This window comes from Heterocephalus glaber, unplaced genomic scaffold (genome assembly GCF_053883595.1).
Source record: "Heterocephalus glaber isolate CG9 unplaced genomic scaffold, H.glaber_assembly_v1.0 deba00001481, whole genome shotgun sequence".
Lineage (NCBI taxonomy): Eukaryota > Metazoa > Chordata > Mammalia > Rodentia > Bathyergidae > Heterocephalus > Heterocephalus glaber.
In genome coordinates this window covers 39,381,646-39,395,354 of record NW_028258317.1, presented here as the reverse complement: position 1 = coordinate 39,395,354, position 13,709 = coordinate 39,381,646, and the positions used below count along the sequence as shown (strand labels likewise).

Genomic DNA, 13,709 nt, shown 5'->3' with positions numbered 1-13,709 from the left:
CAAATTTATTCAGAGGTCCTTTAGACTTAGCCAGGAGTCTAGATAACACCAGGTTGTGTAACTTGCTGAACCAGGTGCAAACTGTCAATCTGTACAGTTTTAATAAACAGGGTAGGCAAGATGTTACAGGGTTCCCAGGGAGACTCAGAGTTTATCTAGTAAGTACATCATAAATCAGACATTAGTGTATTTGCTCCCTAGTCTGGCCCAGGGGTCCCTAAGTCAGCCATACTTCTAATCATCCCCAGAAATAAGCATAGAGCTACCGTAGAACTGTTACAAATTATCCATGATACATAATATAAGGCTCTAATTATTTTATTACTTTTACATCTATTTATTATCCACTACTTGTAAGTCCTGGGGCCAAAAACAAGTAAAAGCTTCAGGCCACAGTCGGCTTCCATGTTTTTCCACCTCCAAATAAAGGACCTCCACAAAGGACCCCCTCGCGGGTCCATGGCCTGTAAGCGCTTGGGAAAGTGAGCGACCTAGTGAACCTCCAGGACCGGGTCCAAAGAGGGGCTCACGCAGGCACCACAGGCAGGCTTGGGGCCACGGAGGGCACGGCTCTCCACATGTGGGCTGTCCTTCCCCTCCCACCAAGAGGAGAGGAAGAGCAAAAGAGGGCCTGCGCGAGGCTCTTGAAAGCACAAAGATTAAGGCTGAAGTCCTAGTTACTTAGATTTATTCCCAGTACTGTCTGTCTCTTCTGCATTAATATTAGCAACTTGTATGGTAAAGCACCCATGGTGGTTTTCTGTGTCATTAAAAATAATCCCAATTTCAGCAAATGCATAGTGGACATCCAATGAGTATCGAATGGACATATGGCTTGGATGAATAAATAAGTAAACGAATAATGGAAACAGAGCAGTTCTGCAGAACACTAATCAATATTTGTTTTGCCATTTTGAATGTGACATTGGGCTACAGAACATGCTTAGGAATAGGACGACTATAAATTAAAATTCGAACTCAATTCTTATAAACAAACTGCTATTATTGATAGAGATAGTGATGTTCAAAGATTAAAATATAGATTCAAATCAGCTGTACGACTTGAGAAGGGAGCTGTATACTTCATTTGTCAGAGACAAATCTAATGAATTTGTTATATAACTTGAATATCAGAGATACAACTTAGAAGCTCGCCGCGTGTTTTATTTAAAGCTTGATGCACTATGAAAATAAATCTTTAAAGCATAATCCTAAATCAAACTGTAAATAAAAGTATAAAGAATGGCAGCCTGTAGAACTGAAGAAAGAGATGATTAAATAGGCATGGGTACTCGACTTTAATGGAAAATAGAGGAACCCTGAAATGAGGACAGAGAAAAGCTAACCGGAGAGGAAGTAGAAGGGTTATTTATCATAGTCGCATGTCACCACCGTGAGTGTTTATGGTGCATGGCCACTCTCTACCTTGCATTTCAGTGGGTGTTGTGAGACACTGTTCTATCAACACTGATGTTGCTGAATCATCTGAAATTGGGAGAGGGCCAGATAACAGAAAATTTGGTTGTCCAACTAAGTTACACAAGCTATTCATAATGAACTAAGAAAAGCAAACACTTATCGACTGCATGTTATTGCAAAGCAAAAAGCTGATTGAAGTAGTAATTCAAACATCTCAGGTTAAAAAATGTAGTAAATACTGTTTCTGCTATTTTGTTCCTCCCTATCTCCCTCCCATACTGTATTCTCACAGGGATATGGTCATTACCTTTGAATACAGTATCTTTCAGAAAATGAAATTTCAACATCCCCTAAATTAAACTCTCTATTGATAGCTGCCTTTCCTCTTTATCATCAACAATCGCAATTTTGTTTCATGATTCATTCCAACCCCATTTCTACTATTTATATATTTTACATTCATGGATAGCAAAGAAGAAAAAGGAATCCCTATAGATATTCAATTGCTCCGCATTTTTTCAGGATACATATATATATATATATATATATATATATATATATATATATATATATATATTCCTTCCACTTTAAATTTTAAATGTTATAAGCCTGATACACTATCCTTCATAAAATATAATGGAATTTTAGTTCTTTGTGTTTGTTCATTTGTTTATTTGCTTGGCACTTGGTTTTCTCCACTGGGCTTCCTTGCTCTTGCTACTAGAATAAAGGAATATAACTAAAATCTATCTTTATAAAATGTGTCACATCATTATATTTTGGTAATTAAAATTCATAGGTTCAAAAAAATTATCTCTTGAAGAACCAGACAGACCTTTAGAGAAGAATATTTTAAATAGTTAAAGAAAAAAGAAGAATAGTTTCCAATTTAAAGCCCCATAGTTTTTCTTTAAAAACATAGCACACCTGATCCAGGAGTAATGCGGTAAGACTGAGAAGCCTAGTTCACATGCTCTGCTTAATTGCCACTGCATTATTGTTTAAGTCTTTTTGCATGCAGCTCTTCAGTCACATGTGTGCTTCCCATCCAAGTCCCAGGGTCCCACCCAGCATCCTCCCAACCAGATCCCTTTGTCTCATTTCTCTGACTTTGAACATGCTTCCCCATCATCTCAGTATTTGTCACTTGAACATTGATTACTGTATGCCTCCCTCGAGCTCCTGAACTATGCTTTTTCTGCAAACATCATTCTCGTGTGTGTTCTATCTCCTAATTGTTTCATAAGTATTATTTCACTGAATAGCTCATAAAATGCACTTTGGCAGGAAATTTCACTCCTTTTTCTTAAATTGTTTTGTACCAGGGATAGAACTCAGGACCTCATGCTTGCCAGGCAGGTGCTTGCTGTGCCAATGAGCTATACCCCTTGCCCCCTTTTGCTTAATCGGATATCACAAAAACAAGCTGCAAAGGTTGTGAACATACTAGCAAATCATGTTTTAAATCTTGACATTTTTATCATCAACATATATGGATAATGATATATATATATGTGTGTGTGTGTGTGTGTGTGTGTGTGTGTGTGTATATTTTTTTTTTTTTTGAGATAGTGGCTCACTCTGATTCAGGCTGGCCTTGAACTCACTATGTAGCCCAGACTGGCCTCTAATTGGCAGCAAGCTCCCTGCCTCTGCCTCTAAGGTGCTGGAATTACAAGCATGAATCATCACACCCAGATGTGTTTTGTATTTTTAACACTAATTTTATGTACTCTAGTTTATTCAATCCTTCTAACAATCCTTTAAATGATGGTCATATACTAAAGATAACAGAAAGGAGTCCTAGAAAGGCTATGTTTTACAACAAACAAAAGGACAAGAAGCAAATCCATATCATAAGATTCTAAGGGAACTTTTACTCTATCCTGGAAAACTAATATTGTACTTGAACTTAAAGGTGTCAACATCGCAATACCGATGTTCCACTATCAACTCACAGGTGCAGACCCCTTGAGAAGACAGAAATAGCATAGTCAGAGATGGGGCAGCATCTGTGTCTTTCTCACATGCTCACTTCGCAAGGTGCCTCTGCATGGGTGCTGCCTTTAAGGTGGATTTATTAATACATGTGGTGATACATCTATAACATAGAATTCACAAAAATGCAAAGATGTGAACACAGAAAATGTCACACTAGTGGGGAAAACTAGAAACATTGTGAGATATATATATAAAATATATATATATATATATATCCACACAAATATTTATTTGTTATCTGTATACATCTCCTCCAAATAGCTGTGATGATGGATATCCTTATTATAAGAAAGGCTATGGGTATATTTAGAGATAGGAAAGTGAAGCAGTCACATAAAAACTCACTGATTTACACTGATGAAAAACATAAAAACTCACTGATTTACACAGATGAAAAGCTGATTTTTCACTGATGCCTGTTGCAGGATGCTGTGGTCATCCCTGTTTCCTTCCTTTATGGCCGAGATGACTGCTACTCTTCTCGTTGAACAAATAATAAAATTGTTGTGCCTCGGGTGATAAAACAGATAGCACAAGTAGAAAGGAATCTGGATCATTTAACTGCTAGTTGTCCATTTTTACTGTGAAATAAAATTCTTTTTCTGATAGTGGCAATCTTGATTCAAAGGCATCCTGACAACGCTACATGCCGATGTCTCCCCTTTATGCAAATCCGATTGGTGTCAAGTCAAGCAAATAAACACTCAAAACATTCTGCTGCCGCCATTGCTGCTTCTGGCTTCATTGATATTTCTCTAAGTCTATAAAGCTTTTTGCTTTTTTCCATAATCCAACTTTATGTGTTTAAATAAAAGAAATGCCTTTATTTGATTGTCTTTAAAACATTGAAAATTTAACCTCTCTTGAAAAACATTTTCCATTTGAATGCTCAGAAAGATCTTTCAAAGATGGCTTTGATTAAAGAGAACACATAGTGATAAATTGATTTTAAATTTCTGCTAAATGTCCCATTAACTTTGTATTTCTATTAAGTTAATGTCAGCAATCATGTTAAGGTTCTGCTTGATTATTCCTCAAAATGCAGTATAAAAGAGTTCTTCATTGCTAAGCCACCTGAACCATTCTTTACTGAATTCATTATATCATTCTATATTCCAGGCTTGGCTTTTGTGTGATAAGTAAATTTCCTAATTTTTCAAGTTGTTTATTGTATTCATCTCATAGTACATTGATTTGCCTTTGTATGTTGTAGTTGTCAGTTATCCAATTGATTTTTACCTTCTTGTCTCTATTCTCCATTTCTAATTCTGCTTTTGTTGTCATGTGCATGCCACTTGTTAATACAAAGAAAATGATTTAGCAAAACAAAGCTATTAAAATTGTAGTATGCTAACTAGATAAATTTTAAGACGTGTACTACACAAAGTTAAAATATAGAAAAGCAATGAACTAAAATCCACATACACAAGTAATAAAAACTGGTCACATTTTTGGTACATTGTATGTCTGCTATATGTATTAAACTTCTTTTACATAAATTCACATTTCTTTATGTAAATTTCACACTTGTGCTGTAGTTTTATTTTAAGTTGTTCTTAACATTTCTTATATGTAACATTTTGTGCACTATGTTGTATATTTTCTTTTTTTATCTAGCTATTTACCACAAACATTTCCCATTGCAATAAACAGTTTTCTGTAACTACCCTCATCTAATCAGTCTCTTAGTGATTCCTCAAACACATCAAACTTACTCCATACCTGGGCTTTTGATCATCTGTTTCTTCAGCCCAAGATTGAATTTCCCACCAATATTGTCCACACTTTGTCTCTCACTTCATTCAATTTTCTCTCAAGTACTACCTGTCTTAGTTACTTTTCTCCCTGCTGAGACAAAATACCAGACACACAACTTTAAAGGAAGAAAGGTTTATTTCACTCACAGTCTGCAGAGGTTTCAGTCCATACTCACCTGGGTTCAAGATAGGGTGGCATGGCAGAGGGGAATCACAGAGGAGAAACAGTTCATGGCATGGTAGACAGAAGACAGCAAGCAGCATGAAGCAGCAACAAGCAGCAAGTCTGCCTTCCCTCTCCCTTTATGTTCCATTTAGGCTATTTGCATTTTGGATGGTGCCAGTCAGAACTATGATAATTGCAATCAGTGGACTAATTTGGTACCAAATACCCTTAAATCCAGCATCACACGCTTAATTCACCTTCATAAATCCTAGACCCAGCCACCTCCAAAAAGCCCCACCTATGAGCACATGAAGCTTTGGGGGGGCCACCGTAATATAAACCATAACACTACCTTTCACAGAACCATAATATGTTATCAGTTCTTATTGCATACTTCATTGGGACGCCATGTATTCCTTGATATGCCTTGATATTGTGTATTGTTTATATCATATAGTATTTTTACTATTTTATTTTTTATCTCCTCTACCAGAATGTAAGCCGAACAAGGACATGAGCTTTTCATATTTTGTTTCCTACTCTTTCCTGAGTTTGTGAAAAGGTTTATAGAACTGGTAGAAAATCAATTTTAAAAATCAGTGGATGAATGAATATTATTCCAACATGAGATTTTGACAATAATTTATTTCAATAGTACAAGAAATTGGTTTCTTATAGACGTCACCAATTTATCTTCTAGTGGAAAGTGTGATAAATTCAACATCAAATCCAATTAGCAGCCAATTTCTTTACCTTAGCTGTGCTTATGTATTACATGGCTGTTTAAAAGGGATAAGTGTATGTATCCCAGACAATGTCCCTAATACACCTATTCAGTTTATTGTTCCTTGATAATTTCCTATACAGTGAATAATAAATTTATCTTTTAACTACATTGATAGTTATCATTTTGAATAAACTGCTAGGCTCAATGCTCCTTGCCATGTACTTCTATTCTACTAGGTGTTATTTTCTTAATAATTTTCAGAAAAACTTGAGGACAGGTACTGAGGTTTTCTTTTAAATTGTTGTTGCTTGTTTTCATCTTTTATTCTGAAAACCCCAAAAGTTAGAAATAGAGAGCTCACAACAAATATATAGTTGTATGTTTATCACTTGCTAATTGCCCCAGCATTGTAATTGTAATTCCAGTAACCCAGCAAACAGAAAAAAACATTGTCCTTCTACTCGGAATTAAAGTTTTAGTTAAGTTTTAAAAATTATTTTGGTAAGATAAGTTTTTCTATATTGTTTTATAATGTCCAACTGAACTGGAATTTTTCCATTGATAATCCATGGCAATGTACATTAAAATTTTTATCACTACATAATTAGGTCTTGGGAAATTAGTCTTTAACTACAAACATGAAGAATGAGGCTGTACAATGTTAAGCTCTAGGTTTGTAAAAACAAATTCTGTGCAGTCAAGTACTACATTTTCTACATGTTCTTCAGAACCAATAATTACTTATTTCTGGCCTTGAACAAGTTAACCAAAGACTACTCAGATTCCTCACCTATAAAATGAGAATGTAATAGCTCCTTCTTTAGAGGGCTGTTATGAAGATCATTTAAAATCAATAAATTTCTTCTAATAAAATTACTTAGAGTATTTAGAATAAAACAAAAAATACTACAACTGAAATGTAATGTTTGCTATTACATGTTAATTAGTACATGTCAGTTATTATTTGAAGTTGACAGAATACATGTTTATGCCTTCAAAATAACTTTAACATTTACAAAAGTTTTCATTTGTATTTAGATTTTAAAACATGATTACTTTTGTAACATTTGTGAACATTTACCACTGCCTTTGTGAAGTAAAGTCAGTAAAAAGACAGGTACAAAATATGTCAATCCACATAAAGCTCGGAAGAAAAAGAAGAGAAAAATACAGCAATAACCAAGTGAAGAAAGGTTAGAGAAAAGAAAGTCTTTACTTAGAAGAGAGGTTTGGTTGGTTATGTTTGGCAGGACAAAAACTATGGAGAGTTTCGGAGAGAAAAAATGTAAAAAGATAACTAGGGGCAGAGAATCAGGAAAACCAGAAATCACTGCCAACATTTACATTCATTTAGATTCTTTTTTTCCTTTCATTGTACTCATAGTGACTGGACAAAAGAATGGAATTCATTCCCTCTCTCTCTCTCTCCCTCTCTCTCTCTCTCTCTCTCTCTCTCTCTCTCTCTCTCTCTCTCTCTCTCTCTCTCTCTCTTTGTCTCTCCTTTCCCTTCTCCCCTCTCTCCTCCTTCCTCTCCCCAATCTCCTCTCCTCTCTATCTCCATTCCCTTGACCATTAGTATTCTTGCACAATACACTAACCTAAAGATAGAACCAAGTCTAAAACTTCCATAAAGTCTACATAAAATATTTATGTTCATCCCACTCAAAGCTCAGCTTATCTCTTCCTTTATTTTTCTATGGAAAAACAGATATATGCCACATACCTGAATAAGTCTTCATCAATCCTTTCTACAGTTCTTGGTTTTAACCTATGTGAGAAAAATTAGTAATAGAAGAGAATAAAGGGTCTACTCTGTTTTCTTCTTCATGCGTCCATGTGTTACCATCTTCACTTGTTCATTGTTCAGATTTTAGGCACAAAGAATGAGACTAATGCTTATTTTTTTTGGCTCTGAGGGCCCTGTTGTGTCAAAGCTCCACAAGTGCATCCTTGATCATCCTCAGACACAGCCTCATGACACAACCAGTTAAGTGATCTGAAAATGGCAAGGATACGCTCAATATGCTTCATGATCTCCTTTAGTGAAAGGAGGCAGGTAGTTGTGCCAAAGTCTTGAGAATCCCCTTGAGGAATAAAAACTAAATGGTTTTAAGCAGACACAGCAATGAAGACAGAGAATGAGTCCACAGTCATGGTCTTTTAAACAAAAGAATCTTCTTGAGAAGCAAGGAATGTCTAAGGAAGAAAAGGTGATGTAAATATTTTAATTTAAAACATCATTCTGCTGTATTTTACTATGTTATATTGATAAATAAAAAGGCTTATTGTTGATAAAGAACATTGAGGGCTAAGTGTTCATTGAAAAAAGAGGGGTACTTTAAAAAGACTGCATTGTAAATATCTAATTAGTACCCAGCATGATGCATAAATGCTAGTTAATAGACTTTGAAGAAATTATCGTTTTTTCCCTAAAAGACAGGATGATTAAGATACATGCATGGTGGTTTGTAGCACAGAAATGGTTACAAACATTTTATTCCTTCATTTACATTTTGCCCCTCACCTTAAAAGATAGACAGGTGGCAATTAAGCCTATATGGCATGTTCCACATCATGTGTCATCAGGAAAGTCGAAATTAAAACAACAAGGAATGCCACTAGACACCTATTGGATTGGCCTAAATCCCCATAGCTGATAAATACCAAGTCCTGTACTAGTGTTTATATGGAGTACTGAGAGTTCTTTTTCATTTTAGGTAGAGATGCAAAATGGTGCAGCTGCTTTGGAAGACAGTTTGGTGCTTTCTTACAAATGATGTATAATCCAGCAATCACATTTATGTAACTTATGAAATGGAGTCCTAGACCTCTGTACACACACACACACACACACACACACACACACTGAAAACAGACATTCATAGCAGCTTTATAAAATTTATTTTTTATCGGTACATGCTTGCAGTACTTAGTGATCACACTTATATGAGGTTGTGTACTAACACATCTTAACTCTTTTCTTATCCCATTCCTCCAACCCTTCTTCTTCCCCTTCCCCTGTATAAAATTTCTGTTTCCTTTTTTTCCTTCAATTTTTTTCTTTAAATGACTTTTCCTTTCTCTCCTCCCCCATCTCTGTTCCTCTTCCTATTTAAACAAGTTTTTCCCACTTCCTAATATCTAGCCTCCATTTTGCCCCTTATTTATATTCTGGGTTTCCAACACAAGAAAAAAATATTCCATATTTAAACTTGTTTGTCTGATTTATTTCACTTAAGATTATGGTCTCGAGGTACATCCATTTACCTAAAAATGTCTGAAGTACATTCTTCTTTATGACAGAATAGTATTCCATTGTATATAAATACCACATTTTTGTTTGTTTCATTAAAAATCTGCTTTATTGACTCCAGTGGCAAATTTATAAAACGTTAACATGTCTTGCTCTATTCAGATTTACATTGATATAATTATATATGTACAGTTCTTATTTCAGTTATGTTCTACACCAAAGACAAATATTCAAGGGGTTCTCTAAGTTTCAAAATTCAAACCACAAGGCCTTGACTGAATAACATGATTACAAACAGGTATCAAAAAAATTGCAAATGTGCTTGCTTCATAATAGCTCCCTTCTATCTCTCTTACCTTTTTCCAAAATTTTGTTTCATTAACTATCTATACTCTTTAAATGCATTTATAGTTTTATAAGTAATTTGATTTAAATGATTACTTGGATCTTTAAAAAATTTTAAACTGTATTAAAAAAAACAATAGAAATTCACTTCATACTAATCATTGATTAAAATACCAAGAAAGCAAACAAAAAATCCTCTTTAATATATAAATACTTATAGAAAATATCCATCAATAGTCAAAGTATATATAATAGTTGTATGAGAAAAATGTAGCAAGGCACTTGATGCCAGGGAAGATTTAAAAATGAGACTCTTCGGCCCGGGGATTTGGATCAGTGGTTTCACTGCCTGTTGCCCAAGTGCAAGGACCCAAGTTCGATCCCCGGTACCAAAAAAAAAAAAATGAGACTCTTCAAGCAAATGCTGCCTGTGTGCCAGCCTTGTATTTTGAAAATTTAAACCTAATTTGTATATATATATATATATAGAGAGAGAGAGAGAGAGAGAGAGAGAGAGAGAGAGAGAGAATTTTTTTAAAAGTCACACCACAAGTGAAAAATTGGTAACTTGTTTACAAAGTCCAATATATCAGTACAGTGTATTCATCTTAAAGAATGTGGCTTCTCAAGTTTTAAAACTTCTTTGGTTTCCATTTACATACATGGTTTAATGGCATGGTTTAATGGCATAACAGTTTTGTGGCATAACACAAGAAACCTGTGTAATATCACATAAGCATAATCTATAATGAGGTTGTGCATCAAAGTAATTCCTACATCCTTTCTTTTCTGGTGGTTTTGAATTCTTTTTTTAAATTTTTCTTGCAGTGGGAGCATACGAGGTTGTTTTATCTTCAAAGGTAAGTCTCTTTGTTTCTAGATCAGTCTGCAACTCAGCTGCCTTAGCTTGTATAAGCTTCTTTTCCTGTTCTTTTTCATAGAGTTTTGCTTCCAATTCTTGCATCTTTTTTTTCTGCAAGGGCTTGCATTGTGGTAAGTTTGTTATATTCTTGTTCCAGAAGATCCAGTTTTACAAGTTGGCTCTGAACATGTGTTTGATCATGTTGTCTTTCTCTTTCTAGGGTCAACTGTGTTCTCTAAGACAGATGTTCTCTCCATTTCTGCATGCTTTATCATATTCTGTATGTATTCCAATTGTTTTTCTAAAAGATTATCTTTATTTTCTGCAGCTAGCAACTGAGATGTCAGTTCTTGATTGTGCTTTGATTGCTCATTCTTTGAATTCTCCCTTTCTTGTATCTGTTCACCTAGTACTTTTTTATATTCAACTGTTTCTCTAGACAGTTTTCACACTTTCTTCTGCCTGAATCCTCTCAAGTTCCAAGCATCGAATCTTATCTTGAAGAGTCTTCAGGGCAGAAAATATGGGGAGATGAAAAACGATGAACCATATGTCCATTAGACTTTGATGGTTCAGCCAAGATATTAGAGTACTGAAAATCAGAAGCCACAAACTCCAATGCCGCTGCCATCTTTCTGGTCTCACAGCGCGGGCCTCCGCTGACTGGGTTCGCTCTGAGTTCCCAAGCTCTTCTTCAAGATTCTAGAGCCGCCCACCAGCCGCGCCGCGACCCTAAGAGGAACCCCAGGTGGAAGGGGACAGTGTGCTGTTGCCCGAGTAACTACATCCCCGCAACATACTCCCACAGGGATACCCACGCTTAGAGCACTCACGAACAATACCACATTTTTTATCCATTCCTCTGTTGATTGGTATTTGGGCTGCTTCCAAGATTTAGTTATTACAAATTTTGCTGCTCTAAGCATTGGTAATATAGCAGCTTTTCTCGTTATTGTCGTAACTTGGGAGAAACCAAAATGTCTTTCAGTCGGTGAATAAATAATCTGTAGCACATATTCACAAGGAGAAAGTATTCAGTGCTAAACATAAAGAAGTCATTAAGCCATGAGAAAACATGAAAGAAACGTAAATGGGCATTACTAAGTGGAAGAAGCCAATTTGAAAAGGCTACATGCTGTAGGATACCAATAATAAAAATTCTAGAAAAGGTAAAGCTGTGGAGAAGTTAAAAGATCAGTGGCTGACAGGGGTTGGAGGGAGGGAAGAATGAGGAGACAGGAGATGAGGCGTTTAAGGCAGTGAATCTACATGCTGTGATGCTGTGGCTGTGGGCACACATTGTTATGTCTCTGTCCAAGACCATAAGATACACAACGTTAAGGGTGAACTCTGATACAGACTGTGATGATAACGATGCATTAAATAGACTCATCAGTTCTGACACAGGTACCTTTGGGGGCAGAGGCTGATAACACACAAGGATGTGTGCATGCACGTGGAGCATACATGGGTAGTCTATATGTTTCTCTCAATTTTGCTATGAGCTTAAATTTCCTCCAAAAATACTATCTATTAAACCAAACAAGTAAATAAGCAAAAAAAAAAAAAAAGGACAGTTTCTCCCTTCTGCAAGTAATGAAAAATAGTAGAAATGATAAACTATGTAGATAAATGTTTTCTTTTTATAAGAATATAGGTTATTTTAAAAATACTAAGAATACATGAAGTGTTTATATAATATATGCAAAATTAAAATAGATGAGAATAACACAAAGAATAGAAAAACAAATGGAAATAAATTGCTCTAAGTACTTTAGACTATAAAAGAAGTGCTAGAAAATTATCTGAAGTTATACTGTGAAAACTTGTATAGGTCATAGATCAACCACTAATAAGACAGAAAAAATGGAAGCAATAGAAATGAATATTAAAATGATACTCATTTTTAAAAATACCAAAAAGAACAAGTGTGACAAACAGAAATAAACAGTAAATGACCTATTAAATCTAAATATATTAATCCTTACATTAAAAGTAAATATACTAAATATTTAATTTGAGATCAAAAGTTGTTGTATTGGCCATACAAAAGAGAAAAAAAAAGGAGCAATTCAAATGAAATACACATCAAAAATAAAGACAAAAGGGCCAGGGATTTAGCTCAGTGGCATCATGCCTGTCTGTCCTGGGTTTGATTCCTGGTACTGGGGGAAAAAAAAAAAAAGGCAAAGATTAAAGGAAAACTGATAGTAAAATAATCACACAAATATTAATTAAAAATCTACATTGAAACCAAGAAGTGTAGAGAGCATAAGAAATACTATTACTAGAAACAAAGGGGAAATATCTCATAATGTTAAAAGTGCTCACTGGAAGTAAAAATGATCCTAAATATGTATGTATATAGTAGAATTTCAAAAGACTTAAAAAACAAACCGAAATGCCTGAAGAAAGAAATAGACAGTTTTATAACTATGATTGGATATTTTTAAACCTGGTTTTTAGTAATTGATAGAAAAAGGAAAAAAGTCAACATTTAAGAAGACTTGAACAACACTTCGTATTTGGGCTCTTTGAAGAAACAGACTCAAGAAGAGAAAAATACAGACACAGAAACAGTGGTATCAGTGTATAAAATTAGATGCATGCTAAGAAACTGGCTTATAGCATTTTGGCGGCTGAGAAATTCCAAGATCTGCAGCTGCCAGGCTGGAGACCAAGGAGAGCAGTGGTGTACCTGAAGTACAAGCCAAAGCCTGAGATACAGAAGAGCCAAGGTCTGCATTCCTCTCCCAGGTCCCCAAAAGCCTGATGTCCAGCTCATGCTGGCAGGTGGAGTTCCTGCTCACTACTCTTTTAGATCTACCCAGATCTTCAGGCTTTTGTACTAAGTTTATTCAAATGTTCATCCAGAATATCCTTACAGACACTCAGAAAAAGGTTTAACCAAGTGTCTGAGTACTTCATGGGCTGGTTAGATTTTTACATAAAATTAATCATCATACTTTTTATCTGAATGAAATTTAAAGAATTACCTCAAATAACTGCAAAATATACATCCTTTCCAAGAACACATAAATAATTCACTCTTCTAGTCATCAATGTATTATTTCCAAATCAACCTTTCTTTGCCTGGTGTTTTGACACAATTTTCTTCTGCCAGCTGATTAGATGATAGGTTTTGCCAATGGAAGTTGCTGACGAGATATATGGCAGAA

At 35.2% G+C, this 13,709-nt stretch overlaps 1 pseudogene; it reads right to left on the bottom strand.

The window, feature by feature from the left end:
• Positions 1 to 10,335: 10,335 nt before the first annotated feature.
• Positions 10,336 to 11,161, bottom strand: LOC110347770 (centrosomal protein of 57 kDa pseudogene; annotated as a pseudogene).
• Between the last annotated feature and the right edge of the window lie 2,548 nt (positions 11,162 to 13,709).